This window comes from Sapajus apella, unplaced genomic scaffold (assembly GCF_009761245.1).
Source record: "Sapajus apella isolate SASKATOON/1434 unplaced genomic scaffold, GSC_monkey_1.0 scaffold105, whole genome shotgun sequence".
Lineage (NCBI taxonomy): Eukaryota > Metazoa > Chordata > Mammalia > Primates > Cebidae > Sapajus > Sapajus apella.
The window spans coordinates 2,266,732-2,282,930 of record NW_022437045.1 but is presented as its reverse complement, the minus strand read 5'-3'; the positions used below and the strand labels follow the sequence as shown (position 1 = coordinate 2,282,930).

Here is a 16,199-nt window from a genome sequence, read left to right as displayed (position 1 = left end):
CTAAAACTCGAGTCTCCTGCTTTCCCTGTTGCGTGTACGATGTAGGCTGGTCATGTATTTCTTTCTTTACTCTACACCCAGTGCTGTGTGAGGTGCAGGAGTTTACAAAGATGGTTCTGATGAAGGCCCTGTCCTGGCCTCCTGCCTCTTGCTGCCGCTTTCCCAAAGCTGCTTCGTGTTGTTTACCTCGCCGTCTCATCACCACCTAGCAGCTTCTGCAGCGTCATACTTGGTGTTAAATGATTTGCTTTTTACTTCCCACCTCTGTTTTCAGTCCAAAGGAGAGTAGGAAAATGAACTCACTTGTCCTGAAGGCTCTCAAAACTTCATAGTTTTCTATAAAATCATTTGAGAAGAAAATGTTAATACAAATGAGAAAAGAGGGGAAGAGTAGCTGGGACTATAGGCATGCACCACCATGCCTGGCTAATTTTTGTATTTTTAGTAGGGACGAGGTTTCACCATGTTGGCCAAGGTGGTCTTGAACTCCTGACCCCAGGGGATCCATCTGCCTCAGCCTCACAAGGTGCTGGAGTCACAGGCATGTCCTACTGTGCCCAAACCTGTCTGTCTGATTCTTGAAGAGCTCATCTCTGACAACGTATTTAATGCTAAGGAGAAACTCACAAGCAACTGGGGGCCTGAGTTGTGTTAGTTCAACTGTCACCTTGAAGTGAATGTTGCCTGTGGCCACCAAGCAGAAGCAATGCATTGCTTACTGTTGACAAGTCCCTTGAGTTATGAGAAGTTAAAGCTTACTGAAGTTACAGTATGGTTGCTATTTAAATACAGGTTCAAGTTAGTGGGTATGAGGGCTAACGATGGTTTCTTAGTAAAGCATTTCAAGGGCTTGCTTGTGTCAGAGTGCTGGGCTTGGCAGCCATGGATGTGGATAAAGTGAATTCCTTTTTTTAACCATCTTAGGTTTCTCCTTTCCGGCTTCTGTTTTTGTAGGAGTGTTTTTTTTTTTTTTTTTTTTTTTTTTTTTACGCAGGAGGGCACTGGGGGGGAAGGAGGGACCCATTTTTTTTTTTTGTGGTTTTTTTTTTTTTTAAGTTTTGGCAAATGAATTTATTTCATTTTTTTTTCTTGGCAAATGAGTTTATTTCATTTTGAAATCTGCAATCCTTTCCTCTTTGTTCAAGATATCTGAATTTGACTTGGATTTACTTACAGCCACTTCAGGAAATTGACTTTTAAGGAAATCTGAGCCAGGCGGGAATCTCTGCTCTAGAAGCTGCAGGTACCTGGCACCTGGGTCCCTTTAAGCCAAGTCTCAGCATGAAGTTAACTCTAGACAGACAAAACTCTGCTGTGAGGGCGGTTGCTGATGGGTCAATGGGAGAAACCTTTGTGATTCGGGGCAAAGAGCATTCTTATTAAACTTTGCAGTTTAGCAACAGTTTGTCTTTCCATATCAAACCCTGGTCTCTTCAGCTGCTTCTCAGTTTATGCGTTCTGTGAATGGGATGGGATCGAGTGCCCAGCAGAATTGTGCCGCGTCTGTGTGTGTGTTCTTGGTTTTGCAGCCCTGATGGGTTGGGTAAGCATCCTGGCCTGGAACCAGCTGCAAGTAACCAAGCGATGATGAGTTATTTGCAGTTGGATAAAGGCAGATTTTACCCATTAACCTCTGGCGCTCTTCTCTTGCGGGGAAAGGTCAGCAGTAATGAGATTTAGCCAACCTTCCTTGGAGGCGGAGCCCCTTGTGAACTTGAATATTTTTGTGCTTTTGTTCATCGTATGTAGACATCCTAACTGAAACTTAAATCGTGCACTCTGTAAGCCACTTGCTGAGCCGCAGGTGGTTGGTTTGTACATTAATTTCTCCAGTCCTCACTCTTCTTTGCCTGCAAAATGAAGGGGTTGGAGAAAGTATTTCTCATCATCAGCAACATCATCATCTTCTTGACATTGTAGGCACCTGTTGATCAGAGGCTGTACCAGACACTTTTATTAACATCTCATTTAATACTCTGCGTGTGGCTCTCCTGGACAGATTCCCTCCCAATCTGCAGAGGACACAGGCTTAGAGAGGGCGAGGAATTAAGCGGCTGAGCTGGGTTTTGACCTTGTCTGACTCCAAAGCATTTGCTCTTCCGACTTCATCTTGCTGGTCTCTACAGCTTTTATGATTCTGGGAAAAGTACTCGCGACCACATTTCTTCAGTAAGAAACAGGTAATTGAAGATGAATTCTATATCTGCTTTATGAGAACTGAAAGAGGCTGGAATAACTGCCTTTCTTACTCTAAGATTTAATTACTAATGGATGAATCAGAGATTATAAGCATTCACAGAAATAAAACAACATCATTTTTAAAAATTCAGAGGACTTTCAGACAACAAATTTCCTGGAAGAAATTGTGCATTTTTTTTTCTCTGAGAGTGTCATAAAAGCTGGGTTTAGGAATTGCCATTTGGTGGCAGATGGGTAAGTTATCTCTGCCTTCTTTAATATTTTTTCTTTGTAGGAGAAGAAGATCCTCTTCCTAAATTGCTGTTATATTTAGGTCTTCAGGGGTGGGATTTTGTGAATTTGCTATTATTGTAAACTGAAATCTATATATAGGGACACTCAAATGTGGTATAAATCCATGTCTTTAAAAAATGAAAAAAGAAAGCAATTACTATGTTTGAAAGCCAAGCTATAAAAAGTAAATGAAATCATAGGAGAGCCAAGAAAGGATTTCATTTTACTGAGCAAATGCGCCTGACTTTCTTCTCCCTTTTGTGTCCTGCAGTAACAGAGCGGGGAATGCAAATGTTTCAAAATCAGGATCACAGCTTTTATTTACAGGTGGTTGGGTGTTGGCACTTGTCCCTGTCAGCACTCCTCCTATAGATGAAGTGACAGATCCAGAAGGGAAAAATCCAGAAAACAGACACTCAGCTTGTAATTTGTTAAATGTCATTTTAATTATTTAGCATTCCATAGAACCTGGTTTTATTTGAGTTTATTTAAAGAGGAGGTTATTTTTATTTTTTTGACTCTTGCTCTGTCACCAGGCTGGAGTGCAGTGGCACGATCTTGGCTCACTGCAACCTCCACCTCCTGGGTTCAAGCAATTTTTCTGCCTCAGCCCCCTGAGTAGCTGGGACTACAGGCACACACCACCACACCCAGCTAATTTTCGCATTTTTTTTTTTTTTTTTAGTAGAGATGAGGTTTCACCATGTTGGCCAGGGTGGTCTCGATCTCTTGACCTCGTGATCCGCCTTCCTTGGACTTTTAAAGTGATGGGATTACAGGCTTTTAATTTTATTTTTAGAGACGGAGTCTGACCCTGTCACCCAGGCTGGAGTGCAGTGGCGTGATCTGGGCTCACTGCAACCTCCACCTCCTGGTTTCAAGTGATTCTTCTGTTTCAGTCTCCTGAGTAGCTGGGATTACAGGCACCACGCCTGGCTAATTTTTTATTTTTTAGTAGAGCTGGGGTTTCACTATGTTGGCCAGCCTGGTCTTGAACCCCTGACCTCAAGTCATCTGCCCGCCTCAGCCTCCTAAAGTGCTGCCAGCAAAGAGGAGGTTATTTTTATTTAGTGTGTGTTCATATACATCGTAATATTTTTTTCATCAAAGTTGAAGTTAATTTCCTTGAAAATTCTTGGGTCTGACTGCTGAGGTTTGGATAGTACTTGCCAATTTTACCAATTATGTTAAAAATCAGTTTTTAATATTTATACATAAACACATGTGAGCATCTTTTATTCCCTCACCCCCCTTCACAAAGAAAAGAAAGAAGGGAAGGAAAACATTTGGATGCTTCAAAAAGGTGCTGGGAGGCTTTGCTACTGAGCAAAGCCTCCTTGAGCAGTTGTGGGGTCTCAGAACATGGAATATCCACTGTCTTTACACCTCACAAATAGAATAGGCTTCTTTAATGGTTCTTTCTTGCTCAGAGGTACTTTGCAGCTCAGCCAGAGCTCTGATAATGATAGGCTTGATTTCTATATGGAAACATAAAGCAGCTCAAATCCAGGCATTCCGCTTTGTCTTCTTCAATTGCCGCATAGCTGTGGCTAGGTACTAGATTAAAAAAAAAAAAAGAACTTCTAATGAGAGGAATATTTAAGACCTGGGTAAGCTGTCACACCATAAAGTGCTAAATGTATTCCCCCTTAGGGATCTGTTCAGAATTTCAAATGATCAAAATCTCTGTTGATTCCTCAGCAGATACAGATGTTCTTGGCGTTCTTTCTGAATGCTTCCCCCAAGTTCTTCCCAAGATTTCCATTAATAATTGCCTTTTTTGCAAAGAGAATTGAGTTTCTCACTTTTTATTCCCTCCTGTTGGGGGTAAACTGTTTTAATGCTGAGCAGTTCATTTTCTTTGCAAAACTCACTGTGGTTTATCATGATGTTTTGAAGGGGATAGACAGCTACAGAACAGTGGCGGAGGGCTGGAAGTGTTTTTGTAACAAAGAGGCTGCATGCTCGAGGTACATGCATCCCAGTCCGGGCTGGAAGGCGTTGAGGGACTGACTCATCCATGACTCACATGGCAGGCTGGGTGGCCCCTTGGCCCTGGTGCCAGTCTCTGGAAGTATGGAGCTGGGGCTCACCTCTCCCATGAGAACTTGAAAGTTAAAACATACGGTGAGGCTTCTGGTTTGCTTGGAGTGGGGCTTACCTTTGGCTAGGGACTTGGTGAGAAGCTAGAATATGCGCACATATATTTTTGGCTTTTGTATGTGGTTAGGGGAGACTGGGCTACTGCTGATTTTACACATGGTAAGACTGTGTAATGGAGCAACTAATGGGGAAGAGAAAAACCGTTCATTTGTTGTAGTGCACTCCTTTACCTACTTGAAATGCCACCTTTTGCCAGGCGCAGTGGCTCATGCCTGTAATCCCTGCACTTTGGGAGGCTGAGGCAGGCAGATCACAAGGTCAGGAGTTCAAGACCAGCCTGGCCAACACGGTGAAACCACGTCTCTGCTAATACAAAAAATTAGCCGGATGTGGTGGCACGTGCCTGTAGTCCCAGCTACTTGGGAGGCTGAGGGAGGAGAATTGCTAGAACCCGAGAGGCGGAGGTTGCAGTGAGCTGAGATTGTGGCATTGCACTCCAGCCTGGGATACAAGAGCAAGACTCCGTCTTAAAAAAAAAAAAAAAAAAAGAAAAAAAAAGAAATACCATCTTTATCATATTCTGCATGTCCATATAATTTGTATCTATTTTTGGACTTTGAATATTTCTGCTCAGTAGCAAACTATTACATATTTTTGTTTTACCTTTTTTTTTTGAGATGGAGTCTCACTCTGTTGCCCAGGCTGGAGTGCAGTGGAGAGATCTCGGCTCACTGCAACCTCCGCCTCCTGGGTTCAAACAATTCTCCTGCCTCAGCCTCCTGAGTAGCTGGGATTACAGGCACGTGCCACCATGCCCAGGTAATTTTTCCATTTTTAGTAAAGATGGGTTTTCACCATGTTGGCCAGGCTGGTCTCGAACTCCTGACCTCAGGTAATCTGCCTGCTTGGGCCTCTCAAACTGCTGGGATTACAGGCGTGAGCCACCACACCTGACCCAAACTATTAAATATTAAAATGACTGATTGTATAAACGATTTTGCTATCCGATGAGGCAAATACCTCCTTGTTACTTTCTTTTTTCCTCAATATATTCTTTCCTGAGTATTGTTCACAAGGTTAGTATTCCAGATGAACTTTAGAATCTGCCTGTCATGCTGTTTTAAAATCTATATGGGGCCAGGTGCAGTGGCTCAGGCCTGTAATCCCAGCACTTTGGGAGGCTGAGGCAGGCGATCACCTGAGGTCAGGAATTTGAGACCAGCCTGGCCAACATGGTGAAACCCTGTACCTACTAAAAATACAGAAATTAGCCTGGTGTGGTGGCTCACCCCTGTAATCCCAGTCACTTGGGAGGCTGAGGCATGAGAATTGTTTGAACCTGGGAGACGGAGGCTGCAGTGAGCCAAGATTGCGCCACTGCACTCCAGCCTGGGAAACAGAGTGAGATCCCATCTCAAAAAAAAATTATATCTATTTGGGATTGCACCAAATGTATAGTAATTTAAGGAGAATTGTTCTCATTGATTTGAATCTTCCTATCAACCAACATAGACTGTCTCAGAATTTCCTAGGTCTTTGTCCCCTTTAGTAAATTTTTTATACTTTAAAAAATATAGATATTGGCCAGGTGTGGTGGCTCATGCCTATAATCCCAGCACTTTGGGATGCCAAGGTGGGCAGATCACAAGGTCAAGAGATCGAGACCATCCTGGCCAACATGGTGAAACCTCGTCTCTACTAAAAATAGAAAAATTAGCTGGGCATGATGGTGTGCGCCTATAGTTCCAGCCACTTGGGAGGCTGAGGCAGGAGAATAGCTTGAACCCGGGAGGTAGAGGTTGCAATGAACCGAGGTTGTGCCATTGCACTCCAGCCTGAGCAACAAAGTAAGACTGTGTCTCAAAAAAAAAAAAAAAAAAGATATTACACATTATTATTAATTTCTTCTTATTTAGTAATATTTGCTGGGGATAGAGGATTCATTTTTCTTTCTTGAGACAGGGTCTGGCTCTGTCGCCCAATCTGGAGTGCAGTGGCACAAGCATGGTTCACTGCAGCCCCAACTTCTTGGGCTCAAGTGATTCTCCTGCATCAGCAGGAGCTGCAACTACAGGTGTGTGCCACCACACCTGGATAATTTTTTGTTTTTTGTTTTTTTTGTAAAGATGAGGTCTCACTTTGTTCTCAGGCTGGTCTCAAAATCCTAAGCTCAAGGAGTCCTTCCATTTTGGCCTCCCAAAGTTTTAGAATTACAAATGTGAGTCACTGTGCCCAGCCCAGGATTTTTTCCCTCAATTATTATTATTATTATTTTTTGAGACAGAGTCTCACTCTGTCACCCAGGCTGGAGTACAGTGGCACCATCTTGGCTCACCGCAACCTCTGCCTCCAGGGTTCAAGTGATTCTCTTGCCTCAGCCTCCCAAGTAGTTGGGACTACAGGCGTGTGCTACCATGCCCGGCTAAATTTTTGTATTTTTAATAGAGACAGTGTTTCACAGTGTTAGCCAGGATGGTCTGTATCTCCTGACCTTGTGATCCACCCGACTCGGCTTCCCAAAGTGCTGGGATTACAAGCGTGAGCCACCTTGCCCTGCCTTGCTCAATTAGTTTTTAATTGGTTGTTACTAATGGAGAGAAGCTTACTTATTTTGTGTATTCATCATCAGTTTCCTTACTGTTGGAAATAGATACTTGGTGCTACAAAGAAAAATTAGCACTGAGACAAAAGATCTTTTAGCAACGCAATTTTTATTTCCTGGACCGCAGGAAGAGTACTCTCACTAGCCATCTTGCCATGAGAGTACAATGAACAAAGGAAAATAGACACATTTATCCCTTATGCATTTGGGGTTGTTATTACTGCTGTGTCTGATCTCTGTTGGCTGGAGCCAGACCTCGAAATCTCAACTAAAACCTGATTGGCTAATAACTTAAATTTTTTTTTTTTTTTTTTGAGATGGAGTCTCCCTCTGTTGCCCAGGCTGGAGCATGATCTTGGCTCACTGCAACCTCCATCTTCCATGTGCAAGTGATTCTCCTGCGTCAGCCTCCTGAGTAGTAGAGATTACAGGCATGCCATCATGCCTGGTGAATTTTTTTTTTTTTTTTTTTTTTAGTAGAGACAGGGTTTCACCATGTTGTTCAGGCTGATCTTGAACTCCTGACCTTGTGATCCACCCGCCTTGGCCTCCCAAAGTGCTGGGATTACAGGCATGAGCCACCATGCCTAGCCAATTTAAAACTTTTCTAAACAGGTAAAAGCAGTGGAGAGGTGGGACATGCCTGTGAGCACGTCCATCACATATATTTGGTTAAAGTACAAGGACATAGAATGTACTGTGTGCCTGTAAGCATGGCATGTTTAACAGCTACATAGGATAGGGCTTAACAAAGTTATTAGCACACTTATTGTTTAACAAGAAAAGAAAATTTAAAAAGGAACTTTTCTACTTCCCACACTTTCTTAACTTAATAATTCTGGAATTTTCAGCTATCTTTGACTTTCTAAGCAAATGTCATATCATCTGTAAAAGTAGGAACAATATTTGTTCCTCATTTGTTTTCTTGTCTCATTGCATTAGGGTTCATAAAATAAATTGGTAAACTTTCCATCTTTCACTATACTCAGGAACTATATATATATATATGAGTGTGTGTGTGTGTGTGTGTATATATATATACATATATAAAACCTATGGACTTTGTGTGTGTTTGTGTGTTTGTGTTGTTTGTTTGTTTGTTTGTTTTGAGACAGGGTCTTAGTCTGTTGTCCAGGTGGAGTACAGTGATGCAATTGCTGCTCCTTGCAACCTCTGCCTCCCAGGTACAAGCCATCCTCCCGCCTCAGCCTCATGAGTAACTGGGACCACAGTTGTGCACCACTATGCCTGACTAATTTTTGTATGTTTCATAGAGATCAGGTCTCACCATGTTGCCCATGTTAGTCTTGAATGCTGGGCTCAAGCCATCCTCCCACCTTGGCTTCCCAGAGTGCTGGGATTACAGGCATGAGCCACTGTGCCTTTGTTTTTTGCAAATTTCATAGTTATCATTGGTGAAGCAAGTGGGCTTGAAATGATTTTTATGTTACCTGATGATAACTTTCTGAAATTACGGAGTTTGGGGAGGGAGGAAAGGGAGGCAGGAGAGATTATGGGGTGAAGCAGGCCAGATGCAGTTGGAGAGTTGATCAACTTGGAAAGAGAACTTCACAACCAAGTTGTGATCAGTCTTAGTGCCTTTTTCCTAGAAAACAAGGAAATGATGTACGTTGTTAAAACTGAACTGCCGGCTGGGCAAGGTGGCTCATGCCTGTAATCTCAGCACTTTGGGAGTCCAAAATCAGATCACAAGGTCAACAGATCGAGACTATCCTGGCCAACATGGTCAAACCCTGTCTTCACTAAAAATACAAAAATTAGCTGGGCGTGGTGGCACGCATCTGTGGTCCTAGCTACTTGGGAGGCTGAGGTGGAAGATCACTTGAACCCGGGAGGCGAAGGTTGCAGTGAGTTGAGATTGTGCCACTGCACTCCAGCCTGGCGATGGAGCAAGACTCCGTCTCAAAAACAAAACAAAGCAAAACAAAACCGAACTGCCTTCAGTTGGTAAGAAGTTGATTTTAACAGTCTTGTGATAGCTGCTCACGTCTGTTATTATGATCTCCAGAAGAGATTAAGGTGGAGAAGGAGCAATAGCCAGGGATTTGCCCCTGTCTGGTTGTCAGGAGGAACAAGCTGTTGATCTCTGCTTTTATCTTGCATCCAAACCGCAAGCCTCCTGGTATTGTTCACCCCGCTGCTAAAGGGGCGTCTGCTTAGGGATTCCTTTCTATGGGGCATGCTGGCCAATCCATGGTTTGATTGGATTCCTCACGTGATTGTGGAAGAATGTTAGCTGCTTTCCCAGTCTTGCTTCTGTGGAGTAATGCTAACCAGTAAATTTTGGTGGAAAGCTGCTGTCATATAATAATGGAATTATATTTTGGATTCTGCTTTTCACTGTAGAATTTTTTTGGTTAAGTGTGGACCTGAGCTCAACCAGGGAGCTTCCATAGCCTTCCAGACAATGAGATGAAATCTTTCATTTTAGTGATCTTCCTGTGTTTACTTCAGGATCTCAGCTGTCTCTTGTTAGAAGACTTGGGGAAATAAAAGGTAAGGATTCCTCTGCCACAGTAACGGTGCCAAAAGATTTCATAATTTGAGAATACATTCATAGTTTATGTGAGGCTCTTTGCCCTCCTTGACTGCTGTTCTCTTTGTTGTATGTGGCTAAGACTTTTTATGACATTCTTTGCAATTGGTATCACAAGATGCCTTCTGATGTATTTAACCCTTTGACAGTATGCTGAAAATTTCAATATGAACATGCATGGTCATAAATACTTCTCCATGTTAAATTAGCTGCCAGGCACAGTGGCTCACACCTGTAATCCCAGCACTTTGGGAGGCCGAGGTGGGTGGATCATGAGATCAGGAGATCGAGACCATCCTGGCCAACATGGTGAAACCTCATCTCTACTAAAAATACAAAACTTAGCTAGGTGTGGTGGTGCTTGCCTGTAATCTTAGCTACTTGGGAGGCTGAGGCCCAAGAATCACTTGAACTAATGAGGTGGAGGTTGCAGTGAGCCGAGATTGCACCATTGCACTCCAGCCTAGCAACAAAGTGAGTCTCAAAAAAAAAAAAAAAAAAAAAAAAAAAAGGTGTAACACCTATTAACTTCTTGTCAATTTCATTGTTTTTAAAAGACTAAGTACATATGTGCTTCTCTGTATATGTTATGCATATAGTAGAATTAATCAATATAAATCCTGGTGAATCTTTCTAAATTACTCAGACATTGTTGCTGATACTTTAAATAATTTTTGCTGTTATTTTATAATTTATCTCGAATATCTTTCAGTAGCTGTCTCAAAATTGCAAGAGTTTTTGTTTTGAAAATGAAGAGATGAGGCTGGGAGTGGTGGCTCATGCCTATAATCCCAGCACTGTGGGAGGCCAAGGTGGGCAGATCACTTGAGCCCAGGAGTTTGAGACCAGCCTGGGTAACATGGCTAAACTCCATCTCTCCAAAAAATAGTAAAAATTAGCCGAGTGTGGTGGCACACACTTATAGTCCCAGCTACTCTAGAGGCTGAGTTGGAAGGATCACCTAAGCCCGGGGAGGTTGATGGTGCAGTGAGCTGAGACTTCACCATTGCACTTCAGCCTGGGCGCAGAGTGTGTGTCTCGGGCCTTTTAAGATTAAACAAAGTGCAGAACTTATATTTAAATGAAAGGAGCTAAATATATTAGGAGATATTTCCATGTGATGGGCTTAAAGATTAAAACGTAAGGTTATTGTTTTCAATTATCTTATTTGCTTTTCTTACTTTTGGATAGAATCAAAAGTAAGGAAAATCCTTGAGAACAAAGAGCACATTGTCTATTTAATTTGAGGTATCTATGAAAGCTATTTTAGTTCATATTTTGAAGATATATATCGGGTGAGACTAGGGGCTTCAAAAGGTAAGAGATTTACAGTTGCTGTAAGTACTGCTTTGGCATAGCAGAAGAACCTTTCAAAGTGTGGCATATACTTTATAGACTGTACAGTGGAAGATCTGTGAGGGAAAAAAGGTTCGACTTAGTGGAGAGGCTATGCTACTGTGAGAAAGGAAATTATGTTTACTTGAACAAGCTGAGCCATTTGCCAAAATGTTCTCCCCAGTGTTCCTGTGTGTTTTTTCTGGGTGCATACACATGTCTTCAGCCTGTGTAAACCTGCCTGCTTGTCCGTGAACAGGAATGAAAGTCTGGAAAGCTGAAACCACTTGCCACTCACAGTGTGGTTCATGGAACGCAGAACTCGGTGGGCTTACATTTGAAGCGTGAAGATGCTGATAGCAATCTGTGTCATCATGCATGGCATTAATCACTAACTCCCTGTCCACACAAGCATCATCAAATGGCAAATTAAGGCAACTGCCAAAAGAATGCAGTGGGAATTGTTGGAGGATGAGCTGGGTTTGTGTTCTTCATCTCCGCTGCACTCCAACCCTCTATAGTCTGCAGGGAGTTTTGTTTTTTTTTTTCTTTTTTGAGACAGAGTCTGGCTCTGTCACCCAGGCTGGAGTGCAATGGCGCGATCTTGGCTCACTGCAACCTCCACCTCCCGGGTTCAAGCAATTCTCCTGCCTTAGTCTCTCAAGTAGCTGGGATTATGGGTGCCCACCACCATGACCAGCTCATTTTTTGTATTTTTAGTAGAGACGGTTTTTGCCATGTTGCCCAGGCTGGTCTTGAACTCCTGGCCTCAGGTGTTCACCCGCCTTGGCCTCCCAAAGTGCTGGGATTACAGGTGTGAGCCACTGCACCTGGTCTGTTTTTTTCTTCTTCTGAACATTTGTGTTGTATGCAGTCCAAAGAAATTTAGGGTATGTAAAAGAATCATTTCCCATAATATTTTCTGTCTTTAGTTGAAAACAGCTATGTGTTAATTCTAGGACCGCAGCTCATTTACATTTCCTTTCTGTTGTCCATGTTCGTGCTCTTGCCTGTGCGCCTCTTAGATTGTATCTTCAACACATCTGGTCAAATTCAAACTGGTCTAGATTTGTTCCTAGGGCTTCTCATTGCCTTCCTGGCCATTGGGAGAAGGCTAGTACAGCTGGATTCCATTTTAAGAACATATGTATCACTGCAGCAATGATGGCCCCAGGCCCTCTGCCGTCCTGCCCATGCCGACTTACATACAGCCCAAAGAGATGACTTTGGTGTGGTTACCACTAGGCTACTTGTGTGATCTCTCAGGAGCATGGTTAAGTTTTAGGTTACATTAATTCCTAAAAGGGAGCTGGCTTCTCGCCCCAAAGCAACTGTTGAAAAGATAAGACATAGTCTGTTTTTTTTTTTTGAGACAGAGTCTTGCTCTGTCACCCCAGCTAGAATGCAGTGGCATGATCTTGGCTCACTGCAACCTCTGCCTCCTGGGTCAAGCAATTCTCCTGACTTAGCTTCCTAAGCAGCTGGGATTACAGGCGTCTGCCACAGCACCCGGCTAATTTTTGTATTTTTAGTACAGACGGGGTTTCATCATCTTGGGCAGGCTGGTCTCGAACTCCTGACCTGGTGATCCACCCGCCTCGGCCTCCCAAAGTGCTGGGATTACAGGCATGAGCCACCGCGGCTGGCCGATATAAGACATAGTCTTATTTTGCTTCTGAGCAACTTTATCTGTGGTCTCCAATGTTTGTTTTATTTTACGAAATTCCCTAATCTTGTAGTTGATATAGCACTTTGGCTATGAAATTTAGAGTAGAAGCACATCAGGTTTCTCAGGTTTAAAGATAAAACTAAGAGTAGAAAGGTTTAGCTTCTTAGGTAAGAAAGGAAGCTGTGCCAGGTATGAGTTATACTCAGAAAAAAAAGTTTGCCCAAGAAATATTTCACATGCAGCGTCTTCTTTAGAGCCACTCTGTCTGTTTCCTAGAAGCCTTTTGTCCCCTCCTTGAAGTAACTTCTGCCATTGGCTCCTGGGCCAGCTCCTTTCTCTTGGCTTTCTTTTCTTTTCTTTCTTGACGGAGTCTCGCTCTGTGGCCCAGGCTGGAGTGCAGTGGCATAATCTTGGCTCACTACAACCTCCCACCCCTGGGTTCAAGTGATTCTCCTGCCTCAGCCTCCCGAATAGCTGGGACTACAGGCACACACTACCACATCTGGCTAAGTTTTGTATTTTGAGTAGAGACGGGGTTTCACTGTGTTGGCCAGGCTGGTCTAAAACTCCTGACCTTAGATGATCTGCCTGCCTCAGTCTCCCAAAGTGCTGGGATTACAGGTGTGAGCTACCACACCTGGCCAGGCCCAGTGGTTTAACCTCCAACTAGATGTGTTCATTTAGATGTTTGCTACCCTCCTGCAGCTGAGTGCATCAGAAGTGAGTAAAGCCTTTTCACCTCAGAGCTGCATCTCTCCAGGGAGCTCCTGATTCACAGCATGTTCTGTGGAGTCTGAGAGCCCTGTGTTTGATTCCTGGCTAGGCAGGACCTCTTTTTCCTGCCTTATCACATTGGCAGGGACCTCAAAGACAACGTTGACTTGTTCCTGGTCTTAATAGAACACATTCAGGCCAGGTGCGGTGGCTCATGCCTGAATGTGTTCATTAGGGATCCTGAATGTAATCCTTGCACTTTGGGAGGCTGAGGCGGGTGGATCATGAGGTCAGGAGTTAAGAGACCAGCTTGGCCAAGATGGTGAAACCCCATCTCTACTGAAAATACAAAAAATTAGCTGAGTGAGGTGGTGGGTGCCTGTAATCCCAGTTACTCGGGAGGCTGAGGCAGGAGAATTGCTTGAACCCAGGAGGTGGAGGTTGCAGTGAGCTGAGATCGTGCCATTGCCCTCCAGCCTGAGCGACAGAGGGAGACTCCCTCTCAAAAGAAAAAAAAAAAAGAGTGCATCCAATCTTCACCCATTACCCATTAAGTATGATGTTAGCTGCAAATGTTTTGAAAGATGCTGTTTATCATGAAGTTTTTAAAAATAGAGTTGAAAAATATTTTTCATTAGCTGATTATAAATTAATATTTTTTAATATTTACAGGATCCCTATTAAGAACAACAGAAACCAAAACGCACCCTAATAATCTTAAGGAAATTTAAAATTGTATTTCAGTGAAACTTATGTGGGTCAAAGAAGCTTTCCTAGTTTAAGAGGAAAAGGTAGAAATATGGTTTACAGGGAATGAATTGATTGTTGTAGTTTGTTTAATCCATAGTATGCACTGATTCTTTATTTGCTGAATGGATGTGCAAGTGATGTAAGTTTAGTTTTGCTCTTTTTTTATTCTTGGCCTTAAATGTATCTTCCTATTATTATTTTTTGAGATGGGGTCTCTCTCTGTAGCCCAGATTGGAGTGCAATGGATGATCTTGGCTCACTGCACTTCCGCCTCTCAGGTTCAAGCAATCCTCCTGCCTCAGCCTCCAAGTAGCTGGGACCACAGGGGTGTGCCACTGCACCAGCTAATTTTTGTATTTTTAGTAGAAATGGGGTTTTGCTGTGTTGACCAGGCTGGTCTCAAACTCTTGACCTCAGAGGATCCTCCCGTTTCAGCCTCCCAAAGTGCTGGGATGAACAGGTGTGAGACCCTGCACCTGGCCTTTTTCTGTTAGTTCAGGAGACTCAGACTAATGTTGGAGTTTTGCAAGCGCCATCTTATCCCTGTGTGTATGTGTACTGATCATCATTGAAACTGTCAGGTCTAAGCAATTTGGAATTTAACTTAGCCTCTTTTTTTTCCATAATCAGGAAAATGAAACCTGATTGAGTCCCAGAAGAGGCTTCTGGAAAAGCCTAAAAGTTCTTATACTTTTCAGACTTGTATGTTAATGAAAACATTCTGATTCTCACTAATACAATCACTCGGTGGATGGTGATTAATTCTGGGACAGGGTCATGCACACAGCCCTTGCTGGGTTGATGTAAGTGGTCCTTGGAAGACTATAATGGTACAAAAACTGTAACTTGTATCTATCTATCTATCATCTATCTATCTATCTATCTATCTATCTATCTATCTATCTATCTGTCTAGCTGTCTGTCTATCTGTCCATCCATCCATCCATCCATCCATCCATCTTTCTATCTATCCATCCATCATCTATCTATCTATCTATCTATCTATCTATCAATCATTTATCTATCTATCTGGCTAGCTATCTGTCTGTCTATCTAGTTATCTATCTACCTACCTTCCTGCCTGCCTGCCTGCCTGCCTGGCTGTCTATCTATCTATTGAGATAGATAGACCTCTCTCAGTCAGTAGATAGATCTCTCTCTGACATAGATAGCTCTCTGTTGCCCAGGCTGGAGTGCAGTGGTGCGATCTTGGCTGACTGCAACCTCTGCCCCCTGGGTTCAAGTGATTCTCCTGCCTCAGCCTCCCCGAGTAGCTGGAACTACAGGCACATACTACCACACCTGGCTAATTTTTTGTATTTTTAGTAGGGACAGGGTTTCACCGTGTTAGCCAGATAGTCTCAATCTCTTGACCTCGTGATCTGCCTGTCTTGGCCTTCCAAAGTGCTGGGATTACAGGCGTGAGCCACTGTGCCTGGCCATATCTCTTTATTTTTTGAAACATGAATGTGTCTATATATATATATAATTTTTAATTTTCCCTAGACTTGGAGTTTGTGTTTAATGCTTCATTCATAACTGTTGATCCCTTTTTGGGTAAATCTTTCTGGGCAGATTAAGCAAAGAAAGAAAAACCTTGTCTATAGATATTTATGCATCATTTAGGCCTTTGAGGTGGAAAGTTAAGGGAGCTATTAATTAGACTCTAAAAGATCCCCTAAACAGAGTGGCCATCCAGCAATTGAGTGTTAAAAGAACGTAGCACGAGTAAAAGAAGGGAGGAGGGCAGTAATGTCCTGTGCTGAAATGTGTCATTTGCTTCTTGGTTTCTTTCTTTAAAAAGTGTGTTTAGCCGGGCGCGGTGGCTCAAGCCTGTAATCCCAGCACTTTGGGAGGCCGAGGCGGGTGGATCATGACGTCAAGGGATCGAGACCATCCTGGTCAACATGGTGAAATCCCGTCTCTACTAAAAATACAAAAAATTAGCTGGGCATGGTGGCACGTGCCTGTAATCCCAGCTACTCAGGAGGCTGAGT

The 16,199-nt window shown here is 43.1% G+C and overlaps 1 protein-coding gene across 4 annotated transcripts in view; it reads left to right on the top strand.

Moving 5' to 3' along the window:
- The first annotated feature begins 1,108 nt into the window (after positions 1 to 1,108).
- TIAM2 (TIAM Rac1 associated GEF 2) overlaps positions 1,109 to 16,199 on the top strand; it is a 241,044-nt gene continuing 225,953 nt past the window's right edge. For 3 of the 4 annotated variants that reach the window (XM_032258733.1, XM_032258736.1, XM_032258734.1), the window contains exon 1: positions 1,110 to 2,180. The gene's annotated coding sequence lies outside the window, so the exon portion shown is untranslated. Of the gene's footprint in view, positions 2,181 to 16,199 lie in introns of all 4 variants that reach the window. The other variant, XM_032258743.1, reaches the window with a different exon arrangement.